At 49.5% G+C, this 23,512-nt stretch overlaps 1 long non-coding RNA gene across 1 annotated transcript in view; it reads left to right on the top strand.

Annotated features, from left to right (window-relative positions):
• The window catches only part of LOC143424396 (uncharacterized), a 182,100-nt gene that overhangs the window by 120,076 nt on the left and 38,512 nt on the right, over positions 1-23,512 (top strand). Inside the window, exon 4 of the long non-coding RNA XR_013101929.1 lies at positions 181-285. This is a non-coding gene — a long non-coding RNA (uncharacterized LOC143424396). The remainder of the gene's footprint in view (positions 1-180; positions 286-23,512) is intronic.

Genomic DNA, 23,512 nt, shown 5'->3' with positions numbered 1-23,512 from the left:
AAGTTGCGAGTGGAGCGCGGATTGTACAAGTTGAGTTTGTATTTCCGCGCATTCCTTCCGTTCCGGTGGTCTCCCATTTTTCACTCTGCATCAGTCGCGAGTAAAGAAGCGAATAATGCTTTGCTTTCGTGCTTCGTCCCATGGAATTTGATTTTGTAATACTTTTTTTTCGTGTTATAGGTTTCGTTCGTACAACTTCACCCCTCCTCGAAGCATTACTCGCAAGGGTGGTCGATCCAGGCGGCGAACAGGACGATTAATTAATTCACAGGGCAGTTGCGCAAGGTATTTATACCACAAATTTATCTTAACCCGGCTTTCACGACACGGGACGGCGTTATTTCGTCGCTCGTGCTCGAAACAAGGGGCGGTGGCTATCGAAATTCGCCACAAGAAACCTACAGCTTTGCGGTCGTGGTACCGAAGGTTTCCGACTCCGTCCCGGGAGGGGAGGGTTTAACATACCTCGTCGCATAATAGTGTGCTCGGTGATTGAACGACGTCATTTCACGGGGACAATTGGCCGAATAAGCAGCTCGAACCGTTTAATGGTACCATTTGTATTCAAAATTGTGCGACTGCGCCGAACACCCCGAGAAATATTACGCGTCATTCATCGCTAACGACAATTAATACAACTATACTGCCGGTGTACTTATGTCGCGCACCACCTCTCGTCTGCAATTCTGCGCGTAGTTTCATTCCACCAAATGCTATTTCAACAACTTTTCACTTAATCAATCTAGAAGTAAGGATCGTTAAACGCGCCCAACGTATTTCGGGACTGCTTGATACGGTTCATGCGATTGCGCGAGAAAGAAATCCAGGAGTCCGCGACTGTGCCGTTAACAAATACTCGAGAGCAATTAAAAAGTCCCTACCCGGTGGAAAACGGTTCAGAAAACGGCGACGGTATTTACCCGGGATGTTCCTGTGTAATATGCGATCCACGGTAGCGAGCGGTTCTACCTCGGCCAACAAGTCGCCGGTGTGCACACGTATACACGCACAAGGGTTGGTTCTTGCGTCTAGTTCCGGCTCAACGTCCCTCATATTGCGCGTATTATACGCGGAAAACGTCCGGTCCGCGGGGCTTCTTGCGCTTCCCTACTCCGTGGACGGTTCGCGCGTATAAACCCGGCTTTTGTCCACCGCTGGCCGGCCGAGTGTACCGTGGAAATGGGCTTATTTCGCGTGCACGTGTGTCCATCGCGCTCCGTGTCCCCCGTACGCGTGCGTGCATACCGCTCCGGTCCACTAAATAAACGGCCGGGGTCATTCACGCGCCCGTTCTTCGCGAATGATCCAATTCAACCGGCGAGCAGACGCATCAGCGCGACACCGTCTACGATTCACCGAGGTCCTAAATTAAGGTGCCAACTAGAAGCACCAATTGATGCGTTCGCCGCTACGATTGCATAGAGTGCAACGTTTTAAGAACGCCAGACGAGGCTCGCTTCACCTCGCGGCACACAGTGGTCCGCGATAGGCAAGGTATCAACCCGTTGACCGGACCTCGCTGTATCGAAGGGTCGTCGACCCCCGTTTCACGCTCCATATTGTTCATCTTCCAAGAAAAACCACTAAAAATTGCCAGCGGAACGTCCCAGGAATTTATTTATAGCCTCGTAGACGTTCTCCAACGCGGCGTCTAATTATAAACGGTCAGCGAGTGTTGCGTAAAGCGGAGGACGGGTCGAAAGTTACAGAGAAGGTGGAAAAGAGTGGAACGGTCGCCCCGATATTGCGGACCCGTCCATTTGAAAACCGATAAACCGAAGGAGAAGACCGTCCTGAGCCAGCGTATCGTCGTTCTTAACTTTCCCTCCGCACCCCCTACGGTTCCATCCCTCCGTGAGTTTCGATCGGCAGCCGCGTCGACGGAGGCGGCGAACCCTCGCAGGCAACGTCTATTTACCATAAAATAGAGTTTCCAGCTCTCTACGCGGCCAAAGCTGCAACCCCTCCACCATTTATTTCTCCCTCTCTCTCTTATCGGCTCGTTCGCTGTACGTAAGGGAAAATTCAAATCATCCCGCTGGAAGGCGTCTCTGTATATCCCCAGACCTTCTACCAATGAACTCTGAAGCGTTTTGTTGTCGCCTACATATATATGTATATATATATGTATTCCTCTCGCGACCTAATGATCCGACGTCTCTTCTTTCATCCTTCTCATTTCCCGTGCTCTTTTTTTCCACTCTCCGCGCGTACCACGTACATCCGCGCGACTCGTGTGACAGATCGAGTGGAATTGGACGGAAAAATCTGACGTTGAACGCGCACGTTCATTTCTACGATCCCCTCTCTCGCGACCTCGTTACTTCTTCGTTACCGCTGTCTTCCGTGCGGAGAAGAAATCAGGACGACGTGGCGTGTCCCAGGGAGCGCGTCTCCTCCTCGGGACGTTGATACGCGACCTGACGGTAAGCTAGCGGGCGAACTTTGCGAAGTTATGGAAGCTTGATTTCATCGATCGCGGTTCGCTGCGAGTTCAGTTGATTAGAGGAAGACGTGATACTGTATTACCCTGATTTTCGAGTAGACATACAGACGCTCTCTCTCTAGCGTTGACATTTTTACAACTACACGACCGGCTTCCTTTCCATTACTCTACACAGTTTTCCACCCTCTTACGTATTCACCCCGTGAGTAGCCCAGGATCGTCAAAGAGAACACACCCCCGTAGTTACCGCGGGATAAAAATCCGTCTGATCCGCTGTAAAAAATGAAAGATGTCCCAGCAGGAAATAAATCTCACTTTACAAGGGTTGCTCGTTGGGCCACGTACGAGGGGTTAGCGTCGCTTTCGTCGGTTCCGCCGCGACGTGCATCCGGTGACGCTCGCGCGAGTCGGATCCCTCGGCTGCCGCCGCGTCGCGATCGTTCGAAACTTGCGAAAACTCGAAGGTATCGGGGAGCATCTCGCGGGGAAAGCCTCGGTCGCGGTTTCACCACCGCGACGAATCGCGCTCCACCCCGCGTACTTACCCTTGTTTGTAGCCGGCGGTTACCCCACCGGATTCGGTTTTACGCCCTTTTCGAATCGTTCGTGCGTGATGACGAGATGAACTAGCAGACACTGGCTGTTGGTAATCGCGACGGCGACACGTGTGTGACACGAATCGCCTTCGTCTTTAGGGAATGGCGCCGTAAATCGTTTTACTCGGGGGTTGGAATTTGTGGGCCGTTTGCGGGGAAGTTTGAGTGTCGGTGGTTTTCGAGGGATATCGCCGAGAGTTTAGAGTCGGATTGATCCGTCTGCACTTCCCCTACGTCCTCTGTCTGGAACAGAGAACTGGTTCTTCTAATCCTTTACGGCTGGACGTTTACGAATCAACAGCGAGCTTTAGTTTCAGACATCTGTTTTTTTTTTTTTTTTTTTTTTTTTTTTTTTGATAGAGGAAATATTCGAACATCGAAAACTACTAGTTCCGCTGATAAACCCAAGTATTTTTTATTAAATTCCATGCACAGTGTATCGTGTACACAGTGTCGTATGAAAATAAAAAAAAAAAAATTGTTAAAATGGGAATCATGTAACCTGGTGAAACAACAAATGATACACGACGGAATATTCACGCGCGCAAAACAACACGTCGGATAATGGAAAATCCAAATAACAAAACTCCCAGCGCGCGTCAACTGCGCCTCAATCAGAACGTTCTCGTTGAGAAGCAAAAAAAAAAAAAAAATTTCCACGCATCCGACCGCCTCGTTCGCGATAGCCCACGGATTTCTTGCGTGCTAGCGGCTCGTAATAAAATTGTCAATGGATGGCAACGAGGACTCGCGACGTCTCGCGCCAAGCCGCAATGTCTCGAGGAGTCAGCGACGGGAATAAATTTCATAGCCAGCCAAATCGATCGGCTTTCCCCGTGGTACGAGTAGCTGGATGGAAGTTATCGGGGCCAGGGCGATAGCTCGAAGCCGGCTCCTCGCCTTTGTGTGGATTGCTAACCCCTTAATGGAGCGAGGACGAGTTAACTTTGTCTTGACGTCTTTCGCGACAAATATTTGCCCGGCGGAATTCATCCCGCGTCTCGAATCGCCTCTTTTACGGGCTCGATTCCCTCGAGCGGCGTCCGCGAATTTTTTCCCGCGCAAACAACCGTCGCGAATATTTTGGCGGCCGACGCGCCAGGGGGTGGAATTCAAGGGAACGATGAATTTAACGAGCGAGGAACGCGAAACGTGACGCGGAACGGGAGGGTAAAATAAACGGCAGGTTAGAAGGTCTATCGCTGATATGGCAACTCTCGAAATTGGATAGCGGTAGCGATGCAACTTTTGCTAACTGAATTGCTGCGACACGCTAACTTCCGCAACGAAGTTGTTTTAATGCGACGAATTCAGCATTGAATCTAGAACGTTTCCGAGGAGTTAAAGAATGTTAATTGTCTCTCGCGGAGGGTTGAATTGTGCTTTTACCGGAACACTCGTCGAGCGATTTGACAGGAGAGAAATTCTTCCTGGAGATCCACGCTCGCGACAAACGAGCGGGGGTTAGGCGAGAGACAAAGGGGTCGCGGGAGCGTTTAATTCGCGCTTGAAGTGGGCGTAACTCTTCGTGCAAACACGTCGACGCAGCGATCGACTAAACAGAAACGGATGCTCGATGCACGGGACACGGTTGCGTCTACGTGAACTGGGACGCGTCGCTTCTTCCACGTTTCAGGGAACGTGGTGGTGGTGGTGGCGTGTATGTACGCGCGGATTCGGTCACGTACGAGTTAGGGGATCGCAATGGGTCGTGTGAAATTCAGGATCTACTTCGAGGCGCGTTGTTTATTCGAAGGAAAGTGTCCTGCCGCGTCGCGCGCACGGGGGTGGATAAACAACGACAGAAACGGCGGGGACGGCCACGGACGCATTGACCCGCGTGGAAATCGCTGGAAGCTGTTAATCTTCCGTAGCCGGTTAGGTTCGGATTAAAGGGAAAGGGAAAAGGGGCGAGATTGGAGAGGAATTGTAAAAAGTCGTGGGAGTCATCCGTCTTCTCTTATGGGCCGGCGGTGTGCCGCGTTGTAATGAACCGCCAGTGACTCTGTTTTAATGTAGAAGAACGAGAATTATGGTCTTCGCATCGTATTACGCTGTCTTCAGCGTAGCTGGAAGATGAATTTGCGTGATGAATGTGTGCCTGTTTCGTGAATAGCGGGGAACTCCTTTAACGACGAGTACCGCCGGTAGACCGCGGTACTTTCGCAAGGCTTTTAATGTCCCGGTAAGAAATGGGCGAATGTTTTAGAAAAATCCGTGAAAGTTGGTAGAATAAATGGGAATCTATCTCCGATGGAATGGACTCGTGGAAATGGTCACAAATTCTACTAAGATCTTGACGTTTCGAGAATACCTACGCATTTCGAGAGCTAACGGAGAGGTAAAGTCGCTCGAGGGGTGAGATGTAAATGCGAACCCTGGCAAGTGTAGATTGAAAGATTCTTTTGACATATCTTTGCTAAGGTTTCCCCTGGCCAAGGATTTATCTCATCTTCGATTTACCTTATATCGACCCTTCCAGTGGCTGCTCCATATCCGTTTATCCAAGGTCTGACCCTTCCCATAATATCCTCCCTATTTCCTAGAGGAAAAAAAAAAGAAAAATAGGATTCTTACCTTCTCTATATTGGTCGCGTGTAGCCCGGAGAAATTCTCTGAAAATGATACACGCGTCCAATAAGTGTCTGAAATTTCACCGATGATTGGTTCTGTTGGAACGATAAATTCGATTCGTTTATACAAAAAATATTACCCAAGTCGGCCGAAGTTATCGATATTCTCGAAAGATGCTGTATAAATTCACAACCCCGTGGATAGAAAGTAATATTAAATTTCCGTCCACTGAATTCCAAATTTTTGTTGCACAGAATGCATCCCATTTTATTTATTCAAAACCGTATTCCACCCTGAACTTTTTTCTATCGTATCACCGCGTGCATGCGATTCTACGTACGTATCGTTCACTTTTATTCCAATATCGAATTATAAAGTATTGCGCGCCCTTCGATAAGATATTGCGAATACGCGACATTTCCGCAAGAATCCGCCCCCTGTTCCATCCCTCGCCGCGAAACGTACCATCGAGGAACATCGCTGGTCCGCGATTACAATTAAGCGAAATTCCGTTCGAGGGTAAGAACACGGAAGCTGGTTAGACGTGGGTGTACAGCGGCGAAAAAATTCATTTTGAAGAAAATACCTCGTTAAGGGCAACGTGATAAGAGTATCTATCAGGGATCGCGGTTCGCGTAGCGACGTCTTCCCCACGGGCTGTTTAAATATTCTAGCGGGCTCCCGATGGCAAAAGCGTTTGTACGTGGGAATTCAGCATACCTTCATCGCGTACGAGGTAAAAACAGCCGCGGGGAAGGGATCGAACGCGAATAAGCCGGCAGGTGTCAACTATCGGTACCTATTTGCATGGTACACAGCTCGACCATGGTGTGTACCTTCGTTAAGGGAGTCTGCGCTTGCTTTGTACTTCGAATAGTAATAACGTTCCTCGCCGCTGCCGTGCAGGAATAATCGTAATTGTATCGCGTCGATGCTCGTTGAAAATCACGGCTCGTAACATTTCCAGTGATTATCGCAGTCGGAGATTTTCCGGAGGAAGAGATCCCCTCTTACTTGAATAAAAAAATTCTGAAGATATCCGGGGTAAACTGTTCAGCTCCACTTTCTGTAAATTTCTCTAGTTTCCTATAATTAGCGTTCAACTTCGCAGAAAGGAAACAATGAACTTCCTCGAAGTTGATCAGTGCGGTTAATACACGTGATAACGTATTAATTATTCCTGCGGGTAAAACTTCCGCAAGAATTTCCTCCGAAAAGCGAGCCGTACGTTTTGACATGCCTCACGACGATGCCTCACCCTTTAATCAAGTGTCCAGCGTATCAGCAAATAATTCTCCACCAACGAGTAAGCTTCGGATATCTCTCGACCCAAGAACGTCTCCGCGACACGAGCATTAGGAACGCGGAGCCGAATCGCGGCTGGTTTAAATAGGGGATACAGGGTGCAACTCGATGGGGGTGGGTGTGTTCGAGGGAAGTTTGACGATAGCTACTCAAGGGTAAACTGTTTTACTTGGCCGCCCCAGCCGGCGTAACAACGCTCCCTCGGATTCGTAGTTGCAAGTGACTTAGCCGTGTTTACGCTTCCGATTCAACTTTATCCGGCATCCGCGAGTATTTAGCGGCCGTACGCGCCGCTCTATACGTATAATGGCAGCCCCGCCGGATTCAAACTATTTCGGTCTCGCAATCGAAATTCTGGCTGGATCCAGCCTCCGCCTCCGTTCGAGCCGAGCGTAAATGCAATCTCGTGTTCCGTTGGCTCGTTCCGAGGCGATTCTGACACCGGCGGAAATTTAGTTTTACGTAATGACAGTATCACGAGCGCCGCGGTTATGATACAACGAGACACCGTTACACCTGCTAATCTGGCTAACGTGTCGTAGCATCTAGGTGTGGCTCCAATGGGCGCACGATTTAGGGAAACGAGATAACCCATTGGAATCTGACACGGGATTTTCGAGTAGATAAACCGTGGCTTTTTTAAAAGATTTATAATTGAAACGGTTGGTGGCGATCAGCGTAGTAAAGAGGAATACGCGTAGTCTCGAATTCCACTCTGTTTCATCCTCTTTCGCGGAGTGACACTCGGCGCTTGCGAAACTCAAAACTTTCCTGTAGCTATTATGCCAAACTGCTTCCACCGTTTTACTACTCGCCACTTTCCCTAACTATCACGGTGCCCCGGCTACCGGCGCAATCCGAAACGCATTAAAACAGACCCACCCCATCGGCGTAAAAGGAAACCAGTATCTCCTCCGGGATTATCAACTAGCGGGGAGCTAATTAAATGTTTGGCCAAGTACACGGAACGAACGATAGCGCTAACAACGACACGTTGCGTAAGAAAATACGCGGAGATGCTCTGAGGAACGAACGAAAAAAAAAAAGTGAGAGAACCACGGTGAGTGAAAAGAGCAACAACGAAAGCTATCGAGGTGAACAGCCGGTTCCTTTCGCGGAACAAAGCGGATCGATGCTCGAATCGATCGCGCGAGCCTGTACATCCAATAAAAGAGGTTACTCATTCTCGCATCGAGCCAGAGTCGCATCAGCCACTTCGATATCGGGAAAACGCCACTCGTTGGTGGAAACGGCCGCACGCGCCCAACGGTCGCCGCTTGCGATTCAGCCCGCGAGCACGTATTGCCATCGCGCCCGCTTGTCCGTGGAAGGGGCGACGCGTGTATGCGACGGGGGCGCAACGCGCCCACGCGTCGCACCCCTTTCACCGCCGCTATCGATCCTGTTTTGCAAACACCTATCGATACACCCCTATTTCTCTTGGCGACGTCGCATGGTCCGTGTTACTCTTCGACTCGAATGATCTAAGTCCTTCGAATCGATCGACGGGTTGGAACTTGCGACTGTGGAAGGACATGGGGTGTCTTTTGGTTAATGTCGCGATGGCTAAGGTGGAATTTATTCTAGATTTTATTCCGCGTTATTTTTAATTTATCCAGACGAGAAGCTTTGGAATACGCCACGGATTAAATTCCATCGGCTGCCTGTAAATCGTATGTATTAAAAGAGCTTCACGGTGCGCGGGTCGGTTGAAACGGAATTGCATACATTTTTAAACAGATTTGACGAAGTTTGCTTTGACACTACTAATCCCAACAGCGTATCGTTAATCCTTGTACTTCCCCGGCGAACGGAATTACGAGAACTTTTCCATTTGCAAAATGGATTCAAACGGATCGCAGAATGGATTTTGTCACTTTTAATTTCGTTGAATTAATCCCGGCCCCAGGTATATTTCTCTGTCCCCCCGACCGTTCGAACGGCAAATAAAATTATGGAAACTTTTTACGTTTCCGGCGGGACAAAAAAGTGAAAGACGCCAAGAGGGATGAAGTCTCGCTCCTCTTTTTTGGCTCGAACTATTGTGCGCAGAATTTTCGTCAGATTAGCCAACGGGTTTCGTCAGTTTTCATTTGGCTAGATTAAACCTGGCCGGTTTATTCTTGATCCTTCCTCGTGGCTACCAGAATGAACACAGCAAAGAACAACGGACTGTTTTAATTGAATTGTTGCACCGAGAATTTTTGCGGAATTACCCAACAGAATTGGTGTGTTTTAATTTCGCGGTTATATTCTTTACTATTCGTCCGCGTCCATTTCGCCTGAATAGGAGATCTTGCTCGAGTCGAACCATTCGTACATTCGTAGAACGTACGCAAGAATTATCGAAATGCATGCAAAATTCATGCCCAATCGTTCCCTGTTCGATGGTACGCGGTTCAATCGGGAGATCGAAGAGAAATCTCTTCGTGCGCGGGGGCAATTATACGAAAAACGAAAGGAAGCGTTAAAAATGCAGCCGCTTCTTGCTCCTTGCCGCGAAGTATACGGGAGCGTGTTCGCGGGCGAAGAACCCAATTACCCGGCTATTCCAGGATCATTGATCTCGTTGCGTCAGTCAGCGTTTGCAACCGATGCTTATCAATACCAACAGGCATTCCCCTCGACTACTTTTCTCCATTGTACCATTCCTCGCGAGCTCCCTTTCTCTCTGGCTCCGTCTCGCTCCCGTGTTCCGCTCCCGTTTATCCACGGATTCTCTCGCGGCTTCCATCGGTAGCTATATATATAATAACGAAACTAGCTAGCCGTGTAGGTGTACACGGTAGCCGTTTTATCGAGTAGGAACAGGGAAACGAAGAGTGTTTCCACGTAGGGGGGTAAACTGTAACGGCGGCGGTGCACGCGCGTACTCTCGGATGCTGGGCGCGAATTAACTGGATGCAGCTGCAACTGCACGCCCACGCGGCTCGTTTCAGCTACCGGATCGAAAGTAGAGCCGCGAGTGTCTTGGGCTGATCAAGGCCGTCGATAGAGTGAAAACGGTGCCGCGCGGTATTATTTCTCCTCCGCGTGGGCGGCGGCGCGCGTGGCAAAAATGCATCCCTCGCGAGGGATTGCGACAGCTCACGCTGCCGGCTCCGACGCACGCGTTGGCGTCGGTTTCTTTGAGCAGGCGCCTCGTGGGTCACCTCTTTCCTTCCCTTTTCTTTTTTTCCCGCTCTTCGTTCATTTTCTCTCCTTCATTCTTTTTTATTTGCCCGCGAGCGGACACGGGACGGTCGTGGATCGAGTTTTGTTATTTATGCGCGCGTGAAAACGATCGGGTTTAAATTCAACCGCGACGCAGAGACCGATCGAGTATCGGCTCGGTTCTAACGAGACCTGTTTCATTGTGGAACGAGTTATGTGAGAGCTTTAGGCGAGCAATTGAGAATCGCTGTGGGAGGAGGGGGTGGCTTTAACGTTCGTGCTGTTGGATTTTGCGGTTTGATTGGGATTTATGATGATCGAAGTTTCGAGTAGTTCGGAGGGAACGATCGAGGGTGCACCGTGGAATTTTTAAGAGACCGTGCTGATAAGAATTTTATAAATCAACCGATCTGGTCTGGAGAATTGAGACGCTTGGAAATCGATTCGTCGAACCGGGTGTAGCAACGCTAACACTGGTAATTTGACGGGATTATAATAACGTACAGGCGGCGAAGACTAACGTTTAGAGTTGGTTGACTAGAAATTCGGCAAGTAAGTTATCGGCTCGCAGATAATCGCGTGGACGCAGCCCGCATAGCAAATCGCTCGACGGACTTATCCGGATCGCTCTGGACATTCCTTATCGTTCTCACGTCCGTTGCAAATTCCGCTGTTGCGAGGAACCACCGCCTACCCCCTGAATTTGATCGTGTCTCCGTCGCACCGGTTTAATCCGACGAGAAAATCATAAAAATACGGCTGATTCAAATACGAGACCATCGACCACCAGAAGTTTCCTCTTCTCCTGGACGATTGGAATCTTTTTCATTCTACACTTTCTTGATCCGCGTGTATCGCGATAATTACCCCAAATTCTTGAACGCCGTTTCAAAATAAAACCACTCGCAATCTTCTCGAGGAGCCAAAAAATTCCCTCGCAAGCCCCGAACGAGCGTATCACTCGAACCAGCCACTTCCGCCGCAGAAAAAAGCCCCATCCCCCCTGGAAATTCGCGAAAAGGAGGCAAAGGCGGATGATGAAAAACGCTCCGGCATGGATATTCGACGAGTCAGCGGAAGAGCGACGTCGACGTCGCCGCCACGGGAGTGAAGTATAGGACGCGTTTTCTCACGTGTTCGCCTCGGAGCATCCGTAGAAATGTGTCTCGCGAAATTCCACGACCCGATAGAAGAGGAGAGAGAGAGAGAGAGACAGAGCGAGGGAGAGAGCATCCGTGCCCTGCCCGTCGAGATATCGATTCCCCCGGAGGGGCCGTTGGAGTGTTCTCGAGTTCGCCGGCCCGCGGGGACTTTCTGAAGAGCCTTTCGAAGTCTGAGGGCGACCCGGATCGTCCGAAACGCGGGCGAACTGTTCGCTCGGGGCTTGCACATTCGTCTTCCCGGTGGTTTCCACCGTGGTTTTTTACCCGCAGACCGACAGATTCCCGAGGAAGAGCTTCTGGCCGGAAGTGGCGCCATCTTCGCGGAGGATCATGTTCAACGGGGGTTGGTAACGACTTTTTGTCAGCCAACAGTTTCGTCAGCCGGACCGAGGAAGGCTGCGGAGGATACGATAAGGCCTAAGGATAGTCGCGACCGCTTCGAGATGCTATCGTTCCTGTTATCGAGGTAGCTGGATTTTTGAATGTCCTGGCACTGAGTGCGAGTTGGACGTAGGGGAAGCTTATTTGCTGGACTACCCAGCACGAAGTCCGGTTCCAAGAACCACCGGAGATACCGAGCCGCAGGCTACCAGGCAAAAATCGCCATAACTGAACGCATACCACTGTATATGGCGGTGCACAGTAGGGACACGACTACTTATATAGCATCGGACGAAACAGTCTCGGACCTTGGCTGTGGTTAGAGCTACGAGGACGATAGAAGCGAGTAGACGCACCAAAGTCTAAACTATATTAAGGGTCGACAACCCTCTAGTGGTACCCTTTCCTACACAGTCTCGTCGTGGTTACCCTGACCTTCAACCGAACTGAGAGAAAGAGGGCTGGATTCCTGGTTCGAGAGGGGGTGAGGATCGAGAAGAATCGACGGAGTCGCGATAATGTTTTTGTCAGTCTCAAACGAGGATCGTTTTCGTTCGACAATGGGAGCAGGGAGGACGATCGTTAGAAAAGTGAACCCTCTAATTACCGGTGAAATTGGTATCGACGGCGCCGATTACCACGAGAGGACAAAGAGCGCGGCGAAGTGGCTGCTTTTGTCCGCGGGTGGCTCCATTCAACACATTCAGAGCGGTGGCTCGAATCGCGATCCGTCTTCCCATTAGGGGTTGCGGCTGTTGTAATATTCAATGAGCGGCGACGGCCACCAATGGCCGCTTACTGCGCGCCCGTAGAAATAAACCGCGCCGCCCTTTGACGCCGCCGTAGATCGGACGGAAAAAATTATCGACTCCACGGGGAAGTTCTCCAGGGGGTTGTTATCTGGCTACGTCTTTGTCGATCGCCGCTGGGCTGGTCTGGGGAGGTTTCAAAACGACAAAGTTACTTCCATTCGTTTCCATCGATGGATCTTCCTCTTTAAGCGTGGTGGATGAACGAGGGATATTTACAAAAATGATGAATTAAGTGTCCTCGAATAAATAATGGCATCTACAAATGAGTTGGACGATCGAATTAAAATGAACAAAGTAATTTCTATAGTCACGGTGGGAATTATGCGGTAACATTTGGTTCCTGGCCATCGATTCCGAATCCTGTGGAAATTGTAGGCAATTGTAATCTAATATATCGGGAATCGAGGGGTATTCGATGCACGATTCGAAATCGGTGGAACGCCCGAGAGAAATTACGACGACGCGGCACGTCGCGACGGACTCGCACGTCCACCGTTTATACGTCGGTCCGTGTTCGGATTAATTTAATGAACCGCGATGTTTGCACGCGTGTCTACGTGCGTTTACTGCCGATCCTGGTCGAAGTCGACGGAGGGGCGGTGATATCGATTCTATCGATTGCAATTGGAACTGCCTTACATCGATCTATCCTCCTTCTACGCGCGAAACCACCCTAGGTATATGAACAATTATTTTTTTGGGCTTTACACTATTTATTTATGAGCTCGATGGTAATATTTTGAAGAATACAAAACTGCGCTATAAAAACGGAAGAAAAAATAGCAATAATTCATAGAGGAGTAATAGAGAGATGTTTTTATGAAATTCGCTTTTTTTTATTATTATATTATTTCACTGCGAGCGGATCGCGCGAATTGATTTATAAAATATAGATTATCCACCGGCCGATCGCACGTGCGCCGATTCGATGAATCATCTCGCAGGTGTCTCGACGGTTTTTCATATCGATCCGGATGTGCCCGCAATGAACGTTGTTTTATAACACCTCAGTATAATACAAATTTTCCGGACCGTTGAACTTCCGGTTTTAATACGAGCGCCAGCGCGAAACTTCTTTTGATAAAGAGGGGGGAAAAAGGAAAAGCGATGTAGTTTTTACTTCCTCGAGTTTATTTCCTCAGAAATTTCTACTGAAATTCATCCGGAACACGCGTTCTTGGAAATTTAATACTCGGAAACGAAACTCTATCTTGGAAACGAGCTGCTCCCGTTTCTCGATTTAACACAGTTCTGCAGAGAGCAACGAGGTTGCAGACTTTCGCGCCGCACCTGGCTCAACAACTGAATCACGTTCGGCTCCGTTCTTAAGAGAATCAGTATTTATATCTCGCTGACGAGGCGGGGGTGAACGGAAGTTCTTAATTCGACGATCTGCAAGCGCATCACGGTCCCGCGGGCCGAGTCAGCTGGCTACTTTTATTTGAATACTTTTCATACCTCGAGTAGTCTAAGAGGATTCGAAAGACAAACTTCCATTCGCGTTTCTGACGTATAAATTACAGCAGAAGGGGACGACGATGGAAAGCCTGATCCGAGGAGAACCAAAACCCACCCCCTAGCAATCCTCGCGAATACGAACGCATGCTCGCGTTAAGTAATCGAAAAACAGAAAAACAGCGATCTTTATCGCATGAAAACCCTCGTAAGAGTCGCGATTAAAGGAACTCCTTGAACCCCCTGGGCTCAGCCACCATTTCCCCGTCGTTCGATTGTCCAAGATGGTTATTTGCGTAGGCAGCGCCGTGGGGGGTCGCCGTCGGGGAAAGAACCGGGGCCGTTTCCGGGCTGTCAACACAATTTACGTCATCGCGAGCAATTCCCCGAGTCGCCGGGAGGTTCGCTTTCCGGCAGATTGCATGCGACGATCGTGATGAGTTTGCTTTCGCGTCTGCTAGACGGATACGGCGCGGGCGGCCGGAACGACGGATATCAGACAGCCGGGGCCGAGTGTTCCGCGGGGTAAACAGACGTCGGAGGGGGATGGTTGATGGCTGCGCGAAAGGGTGAAACGTAGACGAGACAGGAGGCGAGCGCGCGCTCTCTGGGGTTGCAGAGGGTGGCTGGTGGACGCTCGCGCGCGGACCGTACCACGTACACCAGCACTACTTAGGTTCGCGCTCGTGTTCAAACGCGCGGTTAACTTATCTAAACGCCGGAACGCGGTGTCGCCGGGGCGCTTGCCGGCCGGCGTTAACTTTATCGAAACTCGTTTCGGTGAACTGCGAGCCGCGCAGTTAACCGGTCTCGCTGCGCTGGAAATTGGACGAGAATTAGACTCTCCGCCACGGTCAGATTACGGCCCTGTAGGAGACGCGTGCCTTCCACCGGCCGGACGGAACGTACGACGAGCTTGCCCCGTGTTTTCGGGCTTGTTGCCGTCGTCTCTGTCCCAATTGGGAACCCGCCGCTTTGTTACCCCGGGCTGGATGGTATGCTTTCAGGGGGGAGCAAATCCGAGGGGCGAACGAATTACGAAGGAGCGTTTACTGGTCCCGTTCTACGAGTTCCAAGGTGTTCTTCGCGCTGGTTTTTAGGGAAAATGGAAGCTATGTTTGGTATTGTTTAGATTATTTACTTGTTTGTCTCTCTCGAGATCCGATCGGTCTCGGCCATTTAAATCGTATTTGGCTACTTTCGTTTGCTGAGTTAATTGGGTTTGAAGACTGTCTAGAAGTGGAAAAATAACTGAGAGAGTTACGCGATACAGCGACACTGTGGAAGTGTCTGGAAAAATCGTTTTGGAAAGGGTGGCCTTCACAGAAAGTATATCAAGCACACAAATAACATCGTGCAATCTGACTGAAAAATCTAGGGACGAACGTTCTTCGCATAACTTCTCCCATCATTGAACAAACATTTCGAACGATCGTATTTGCCTCGTAAAACATCCCCCGCGAGGAAACCCAAGGGGAATCTCGCGAGTATCGATGTCGAGTGGGGTGCGTGGGACGGGTTCCTTTACGGGAAATTAGCGATCGTCGAATCGAGATGATTTCGCGATGAAAAACCGGGACAAGGAGCGGGATAATGGACTTTTCTTGTTCAGTGGCCTCTTTCCTGGCGTTCTTCCCGTTCTCCGTTGCGACGTCGCTCGCAACAGCGGAGACACCGTCTCCGCGGTGAAACAACTCGCGTTACTGTCACAGCCTCGCGCGCAAGTTAATGTACCCAATTTCTCCGGCCAATCTCGCCACCGTATATCAGGCTTAATAATCATTGTTTGTGTGCGACACTCTCGAGTCGGTGTGTCTGATGATTTCACCCCTGAAAGAGGGAACCCAGACGAGGGCAAAATTATGATAAGCTAGGCGATTTTCCTTTAAAAGGGTGCGGAATACAAAGACTTTCGCGTGCAAAATTGGTGGATTCTTTTCAGACGTGCTCGAATCAGATTCGAAACATTAAAAAATGATACGAATAAAATTAATGAAATTGAAAAGAGAGTGACATTTCTGATACGTGTGCCAGGTAATCACTACTGTCGATAGACAAATTTCAATAGAAAATAAAACACGTGTAATGCGACACGCTAGCGTGCCACGCGGCGCAGTAGTTCGGACAGAGTGTGATCCGACGGTGGTTCGTATGACAACAGCCATCACGTAAAACTCGATTCTTTTTTATTCTAACGACCGAACTTGTTTCACGTAACGGACTGCAAGTAGGTACTTGAACGTCAAAACGGAACACTCGCGTGTTACGTGTCCCTCGTCTCGTTTTTTGCAATTTCCGGAATGGAGCGCGACGACCAATTAACCGTGAAGCACGATCGTCTGCTCGTTTCGCGGAATTCTTCAAGAGACACAGGGGGGTTGGCCAATGTCGCCGCGTCAAAAGGTAAAGGGCCGCGAAAGAAAGTTGGCCGACGGAGTCTGCGAGAGCAGCCAGTCGAAATTAACGAGCCATTACGAAATGGCTGGCGCTCGTTCCGCTCGGTCGCGGGAGACTCCGCGGGAACGGCGCCGTCGCTAAACTCGCGCCCGCGAGCGCCGCTCAATTACGTTGATGAATTACGTATACCCGCTCCAATCCACGCGGGGTAGGATAGGGCAGACAATGAATTCATCTTCGTCATAGCTCCGCGTCGCGGATGCTGCAGCTGCCGACGCATATTAGTCGCTTAATCCGAAGGTATCGCGCGCAAAGACGCGTTATCGTTCGGAATTTTCTGGGAAATCCACGGGACTAACGACCGAGTGGCATCGAATCCGTCGCTAATTTCGAATCGTCGCGAGGATGTCCTGTCGTACGTGACATCATCCTTATAATAGCCATCGACGAGATGAACTTTTCAAGCGAGATTATTCGCTGACTGTCCACTGGATTTGGAAATGATATATTATTCAACGTGTAAATGTGGTACAGCGGATTTCAATAAACTATTTAGCAGATAGAAACGAATATCAGATATCTATAACCACTGACAGCCGATATGCATATGACACGAAACAGTGTCAAACGAATAGAATCAGAACCTGAAATTCTATCGAGTATCATTCAGTAATTTAATAATCCTCTGAAAAACAGGAATTTACTGCTTCAAATGTACTCTGTCAGATTTCCGATGCTTTGCGAAAATAACTTCGAATCTTGTCGGTACTTATCCAATGCAATCTCTCCGTATAACGTACTATTAAAAAAAAGGTGGGGGGAAAAAGAGGATAAAATGAAAATCGCAAAAATTCACAAAATCTGACAATTCCAGAACCGAGATCTCCGCGTGGAGGATCGAAGTAAAGTCGGTCCCTTCGGTCAATCCAGCAAAAGTCGAGCAAGCGGCTCGTGCCGATACTTCGTCACGCGAGTTTCGACCGGCAGCCTAATTGAAGCGAACAGCGTCGAAGTCCTTTTATTATGGGCGAACAAAAGGCGCGAGCGGCGAGAGTCACAAAGCGCGGAACTCATTACGGGCCCGGTGGCAGAACGAGCGGTGGCAGAGCCGGCAGCTACGCGGTGGCGCGAGCCTTGATGAGAAATTCCGGGATGGAAACGATCGACTCCGCGGGAAAGTCGTTCGTTCCAAGGCGTGGGAGCCGCGGAGAAAGCGACAGAGAGGTGGCCGCGAAGGGAAATAAAAGCGGGTCGCGCAAAGGGAAACCGTGGAATAGGTCCAGGCCAGTGGTTCTTAAGCTTCCGAGTTGGGGTATCACCGAAAAGTCGCGCAGAACCACTGGTCCAGATTCCTAGAGGGCTGAAACGAGGCGAGTCGTGCTGGATATCCGTTTCTTCTTCGATCGCAGAAGACGTCGCGGCGCGGCAAAATTTCGAACGAAGACGCTCGATCGTTACTCGAACACGATACCGCGAAATGTCGTAATGGCTGCGCTGAGAGCCGAGCTTCCGCGCCCGTGATTCGCAGACCGGTACGATTCTGGATCGCTTTGGAATTGGAAACTCGTAAATTCGATGCGAACGCCTCGCAGCCTCGCCCACCGCCTGTACACACCCTCGTTCGTGCGGTTTTTCGCGCGTTTCGAGTTCCACGCTCTCTGTTTGCCGATGCGGTAACTTTTAACTCGAATTTGTGGCCCCGTCGGGAAGCTCGTGAAGATTTTCCGCGTGTACGCGAATAATTTAGAAAAAATCGAATCCTCCATCCTGAGATGCGCGAGAATCATAGAAAAAGTGATCTTCAATTTCGTAATTGTTGAAGGTACCGAAGGTGACGATATTTCTCAGCTCCCTCGCTCTCCGTATCGAGGAATCGAAGAACTGAACATCAAATCTTTTCTTGAATCCGTCTGGAATCGTTAAGAAAGAGTGACGCCCATTGAAATTCTACCTTCAGAATAAATCCACCCCCCCCATTACCAACGCCTTTCCTCGATTCTACCCCAGCCGTGGAATCTCGTCTCTTTGGAACGGGTTCATATTGTTTACGAACGTCTCGACTGTTCGCGCCGCGTGAAAGGGTAACTACCCCTCGAAAGCTATCCGCCGCATTATTTACGCCTGCCGCGTTCGTCGAGAAGAGGACCAGCGGATATACTACTTTCGGAAGTTGCCGGAACTTCTGACGGAAACCACGGTGGCCGCGGCGAACCGGAAATTTATGGATTTTGTTCCTGCCTTTGGTTTCGAGCGACCAGCCTAACGCTTTGATTTATACCGCGAACCGCGGCGATATCGAGGGCGAAACGTCATCGATAGGATCGGAGGGGAAAGGTGTGCGGTCGAGCTCGTTTCATCAATTTCACGATGGAACGTTCGTATTTGTCTCGAGATCAGCCCCAACTTCCGGTCCTCCGCGTCGTCTGATCGCGGACGATCGGAAACCTGTCCGCGCCGGAAAGAAGCTCACCAGCGAACGCGACACGATGATGCATGACGTATCGGTTCTATAATAGAAATCGTTAATGTTATAATGGTATCGACGCGTCCGCTTCACGGGGATGTAGGTTCCGTTCATCTTCCTGTTCCGGGGAACGTTGATGGGTTACGCTGGGTAACGTTATTCCACGGTCGAGTCAATTTTGTATCCGAGAGAAGCCAGACGCGGGGGTGCTGGTTTCTGCGAAACCGTGAGCTGGCTCATCGAGAACGTCTTGATCGCGGAGCAGACGAGATAGATAAATGGGACTACGGTCCCAAATATTCTGAGTTCTATTATCTCTGAATGCGGAAACTACCTCGAAGAGTGGTCTTCTTTAAAGGCAACCCTTCTCGATCGAATCGAGATCCCATTTAACGTTTCAATTTGTACGAACTTTAGATTCACTTTTCGGAACCAATTAATAACAATTTCATCGCCAGATCGCCTCCATCCGTTACTAATTTCCTTGTTTACAGCAATTCCGAGTAAACACTGTTCGGTTCGTTGGTTCGTGCCAGCGGACTCCTCTTTCTCTCAGGCGTCTCGACTAAATATCCCGTTAACGAAGGTAACCCTGCACTCTGTAATCGATAAATGTCTGGACGATTGAAACCCACGGCCCGCGAAATCTACAGGCTATCTTTCCGATACTGACGGATCCGTCGACCGTTTTCTAACACCCGTTCCCAGACGAAATGAACCTCCTCTGTTTTCATCGACACGTTTACGTTCACTCTGTCGCTGTTACTCGTCCCCGGTTAATTAAACCGGTTGCTAATTGACGTAATCTATGTCTAGCTTCCGACAACAAAATAGCGACTAGCATAGAACCGCCTGGCTGCCAGGCTGACTAATTAATTCTCGACAACCAAAAGTATTTATTAGCTACGTTTTCTTAGCTTCGACCGAAAGATTGGAACTAACAACTAGTCTGAATAGAGAAATATGCGTGTTGCAAGGCGCATTACGTCATACAGAATTAGTGCATCGCATTATTGACCGACTAGTTCAGACGACGGTCCCGTCTGCGAGTACAGAGGAACACGCCAGCTAGACGAGGTTAATTTCCAACGGAGGCATTTCGAGTTCGTTGATAAATCAGACACCATCATACCACCGTAGACGTACAAACATCCCCGCGATGCTGTTTAATCGATCGTCCGCTTAATGACTGTGATGCGTTTCGACTTGATGGCGGGGATCGACGCGAGGCGTCGCCTAATCGAAGGAGCCGCCGTTCAAATGGCGCACGCTGATAGAGAGAGGCTTAAGGAGTCGTGATTTCTGATAGATTTCCCTTGATTGCTTGCGATTCCATCGTAGACTGATGGTCTCGAGCTTTTGATGACGCCTCGAGCCAAGCCTGCTATCTCTTCGCCCAAAATTCACGCGAATTCAGATCGTACCTCGCATTAGATAATGAGAGGATAATTGGAGTTTCGAGATTGACTGTTAGATTCAATTGATTTTACACTTTCAGCCGCTGCTCGTAAACGTAAGAACTACAAGGGGGATAATTAACTCTAAACTCATAGAACGTTACGTGGTTCTTAAATCTTAATTAGCGAACGAACGAACGTCGCGGCACCGCTGGTAACATTACGAAACCGAACGGATACGGCATTGATACGTGCAAATAGACTTTTAATCTCTGGTCCGTGGTCTGCGCGATATCCTCTCGCGAAGTCCACGCGAATGTTTGCGCACGTGCGCTCGTGGTCAACCGCAAAGACAATTGTCAGCAAAAACTCGCGAATACCCGTAGCACGGCGCTGTAGTAAGAAATAAATTTTCCAATAATGCACGAGCCACTTGTTTCTCTTCGAAACCCTGTGAATAACCGTGGAATTATAAAAAAACCCAAGCGTGTACCCTATTTTTCTACGCTCAGTTCGTACGATCGAACGGCATAAAGGAGCGCGCGGTGTGAAAAGGTCGGCAAACACTAATACACGGTCGATGGACGTTCGTTTCGTATCTTTTTAACTGAACATCGTCCGCAGGAAGTGAAGATTGCCCACTCGTGTAAATACGCTGCGTACACACCTCAAGCAACCGCGTAATGTACACGCGCGAACTATCCTCAGCTGAGGAAAGGAGAGAAGCAAAAAATTCGCTGAGTCGCGTTTCATAACGGTGGTACCCGTGGAGATTTTGGCGGTGACCAAAATGTACGTCTATAGAGTGGTCCGATCGATGCAAGAGTCGAATCCGAAACGGTCCAATATCTGTAATCTCCGAATATACTGGCATCGTTCTCCTTCTTTACGAGTTACGTAACTCTGGCCGCCTATTTGTTGGTGCAAACGTATTATTCGGCGAGGAGCAGAACGTTGATTCGCCGCAGCGGCAGCAACAGAATGTGGCCAAGCTTAATAAAGACGGTTACGTAAGTAAAACGATATTAGAAGCATAATTCACTGTGTAATATTGACCCCATGCGGTTAAACGTTAACGTACATACTCCCAGCAGAGTACTTTTGCTAACGACGTTGCTGGCATAGTTTAACGTATTAGAGTTCCCAACTCGTTTCGCGGTTAGGATATATTGCTTGAAAAAAGATCGAATACCATTTTGCATTCACGGCGAACGCGCGGCAGCCGTTCGCGGCCGGAGGAAAATTGTTAATAATACAGCGGGCGAAACGAGTGATCCCTAATTAAGGTTGATTGCCAGGCAATTTGTTCTGTTTGTACGATCCGAGGCTGCGCCCGTCAATCATATCGCGTAACAGTTCCCTTTATTTTACTGGGAGGCGTCACGATACGTGGATCGAGCTAACGAAGGGCATGCCCATTGTTAGACACGCCATGGATCTTGTGCGCGTCAAAGGGCGCATTTAATTAGCACCTATCGTCCCCTTCGATGCGTCAGATTCTATGGCTGTTTGAACGCGCGGTCGGAACAGTGACCTGAAGCATGCCGAATGACAGGCTACATATATAATCGACAACGATCCACACTTTGGCAAAAGGGGTCGTCGTATGGTATTCATCGAAATTTGTAAAAGCTCGATTCGATCAACGCGTAATCGACAAAGTGGACGTCGTAAATCGTACGGAATGGGAGCAATAATGGGGATACAGTGTCGATGGAAAAATGAAAAAAAATCCCTAGCGAAAAAGGAGACGCGTTGGACTGAGAATTATCGGATAGAACGGCTGTAGAAAGGGGCAAGGCTCGACGTGAGACGCTTTCGCTTTCCGGTTGCTCGTTTGACTCTCGAAGCACCTCGAGACGTGGGACGGCCATTCTTAAAAGAGAAACGACAAATAAGATGGGCGACTCGCCTAGTGACAAAGGGCGTCGCGAGTCAGTATGTACAGGAACGACGTGGAAGTCTCGCGATCAGACCGGTTTGTCGTACCCCGGGAATACGTGGTTGAATTTCATTCTACTACGTGACGTTTTCAGTTTCCGCCTATTGTGAGACTCGGCTCGCGTCGCGCGCGACGGAATGAATGAACGAAGTCGCGCAACAGCTTGGATTTTTATTATCTACGGTCATTCGGGTACAACCCACTCGCAAATCCGGCGATATCATTTTCGTTTCTATTTGAAATTGCACGTGGATGCCGCGTGGATGGTTGCCCTTTGAATTTTTAATAAGAACAAAGCGCCGTCGTCTGCATCGGCGCCGGTTCGCCACGTTTTCGAATTCTTATCTCAATAATGTTTCTATTTGCGCAATATGGTAAAGTGGCGGAGGGGGCGAGAGGCGCGGAAAGTTTTCATTTCCTCAGCCGCCGTGCAGAAATACGATTGTATCTTTGAGTAGGGAGTAAAAAAGAATTTCATTTCCTCTCGTAAACCCCCCGGACAAGGGACGCTATGATATATGCCTGCGCGCGCGAGAAACAAGTTTCTTTGAGCGAACTTGCGGTTAAATCTGGCCCAGTTGGTACACCGCCGTTTGGCATAGATTTCAGAAAAGTGTATGCGGCAGATAAAGGAGAAGAATATTTCTCGTGTACTTCGCTACTTAGCCGGGGCAAATCCGTTTTCATTCGTCTCGTTTCGTCCGCATTGCTAAGATAAGCGTATCGCGCACGTACGAGTAGCACGTGTCAGCTAAAAAGTGCGACAAATCTTTTTTACACGATAAAAATTGTTAGACATTATCATAGTTTCGAGCGGAATATTCCACTATCGATGGAACAGCTATTTATTCAAGAGTTCGAGTTCAAAGCTGGCTTCCCCAAAAAATCAAGCGTTTCGCTGGCAGTTTCGAGTCCATTTCAATTTTAATATCGCTTCTGCTACCGCGACTGGGGTAGGAGGATAGGAGGGTAGGAGGGAAAAAGCGGAACCGATACCGTCGTGGCGGCATTCACGGGAAATAATTCGACGGGTCCATTCCGCAACGCGGTATATAACTCAGAACCAGCCGGCAAAGGAGAGGGTGAAGAAAAGCCCGTGGCTGCCTCGGTTCGTTCGTTCGGGTTCGAGTTCACCGCGTCTCCGCAGCCGTTTCCTTCGTCTGTAAACCGTAAACGACGAAGGTTACGACGGGGGTGGAGGTGGCGTCTGCCGCGAAAGAAACGGAAGAAGAACGAGAGAGGGGTCGAGGTTTCAGCGAACATCTGCCAAGCAGGCTGATTTCCAGCCAACGATAAGACCTCGAAACGCAGCCGACCCGCGCATAACCGCGCCGGAATTCATTAGTTAAACCCGCGCGGCGTGGACCGCCATTTTCATGGACCCGTTTCGCAGCGGAGGCTCGCGAGCCACTGTTGTGCGTCGCACG

Source organism: Xylocopa sonorina, chromosome 6, assembly GCF_050948175.1.
Source record: "Xylocopa sonorina isolate GNS202 chromosome 6, iyXylSono1_principal, whole genome shotgun sequence".
NCBI lineage: Eukaryota > Metazoa > Arthropoda > Insecta > Hymenoptera > Apidae > Xylocopa > Xylocopa sonorina.
Note: the sequence above shows the minus strand (reverse complement) of the source record. Positions and strands in the feature narration are given on the sequence as shown.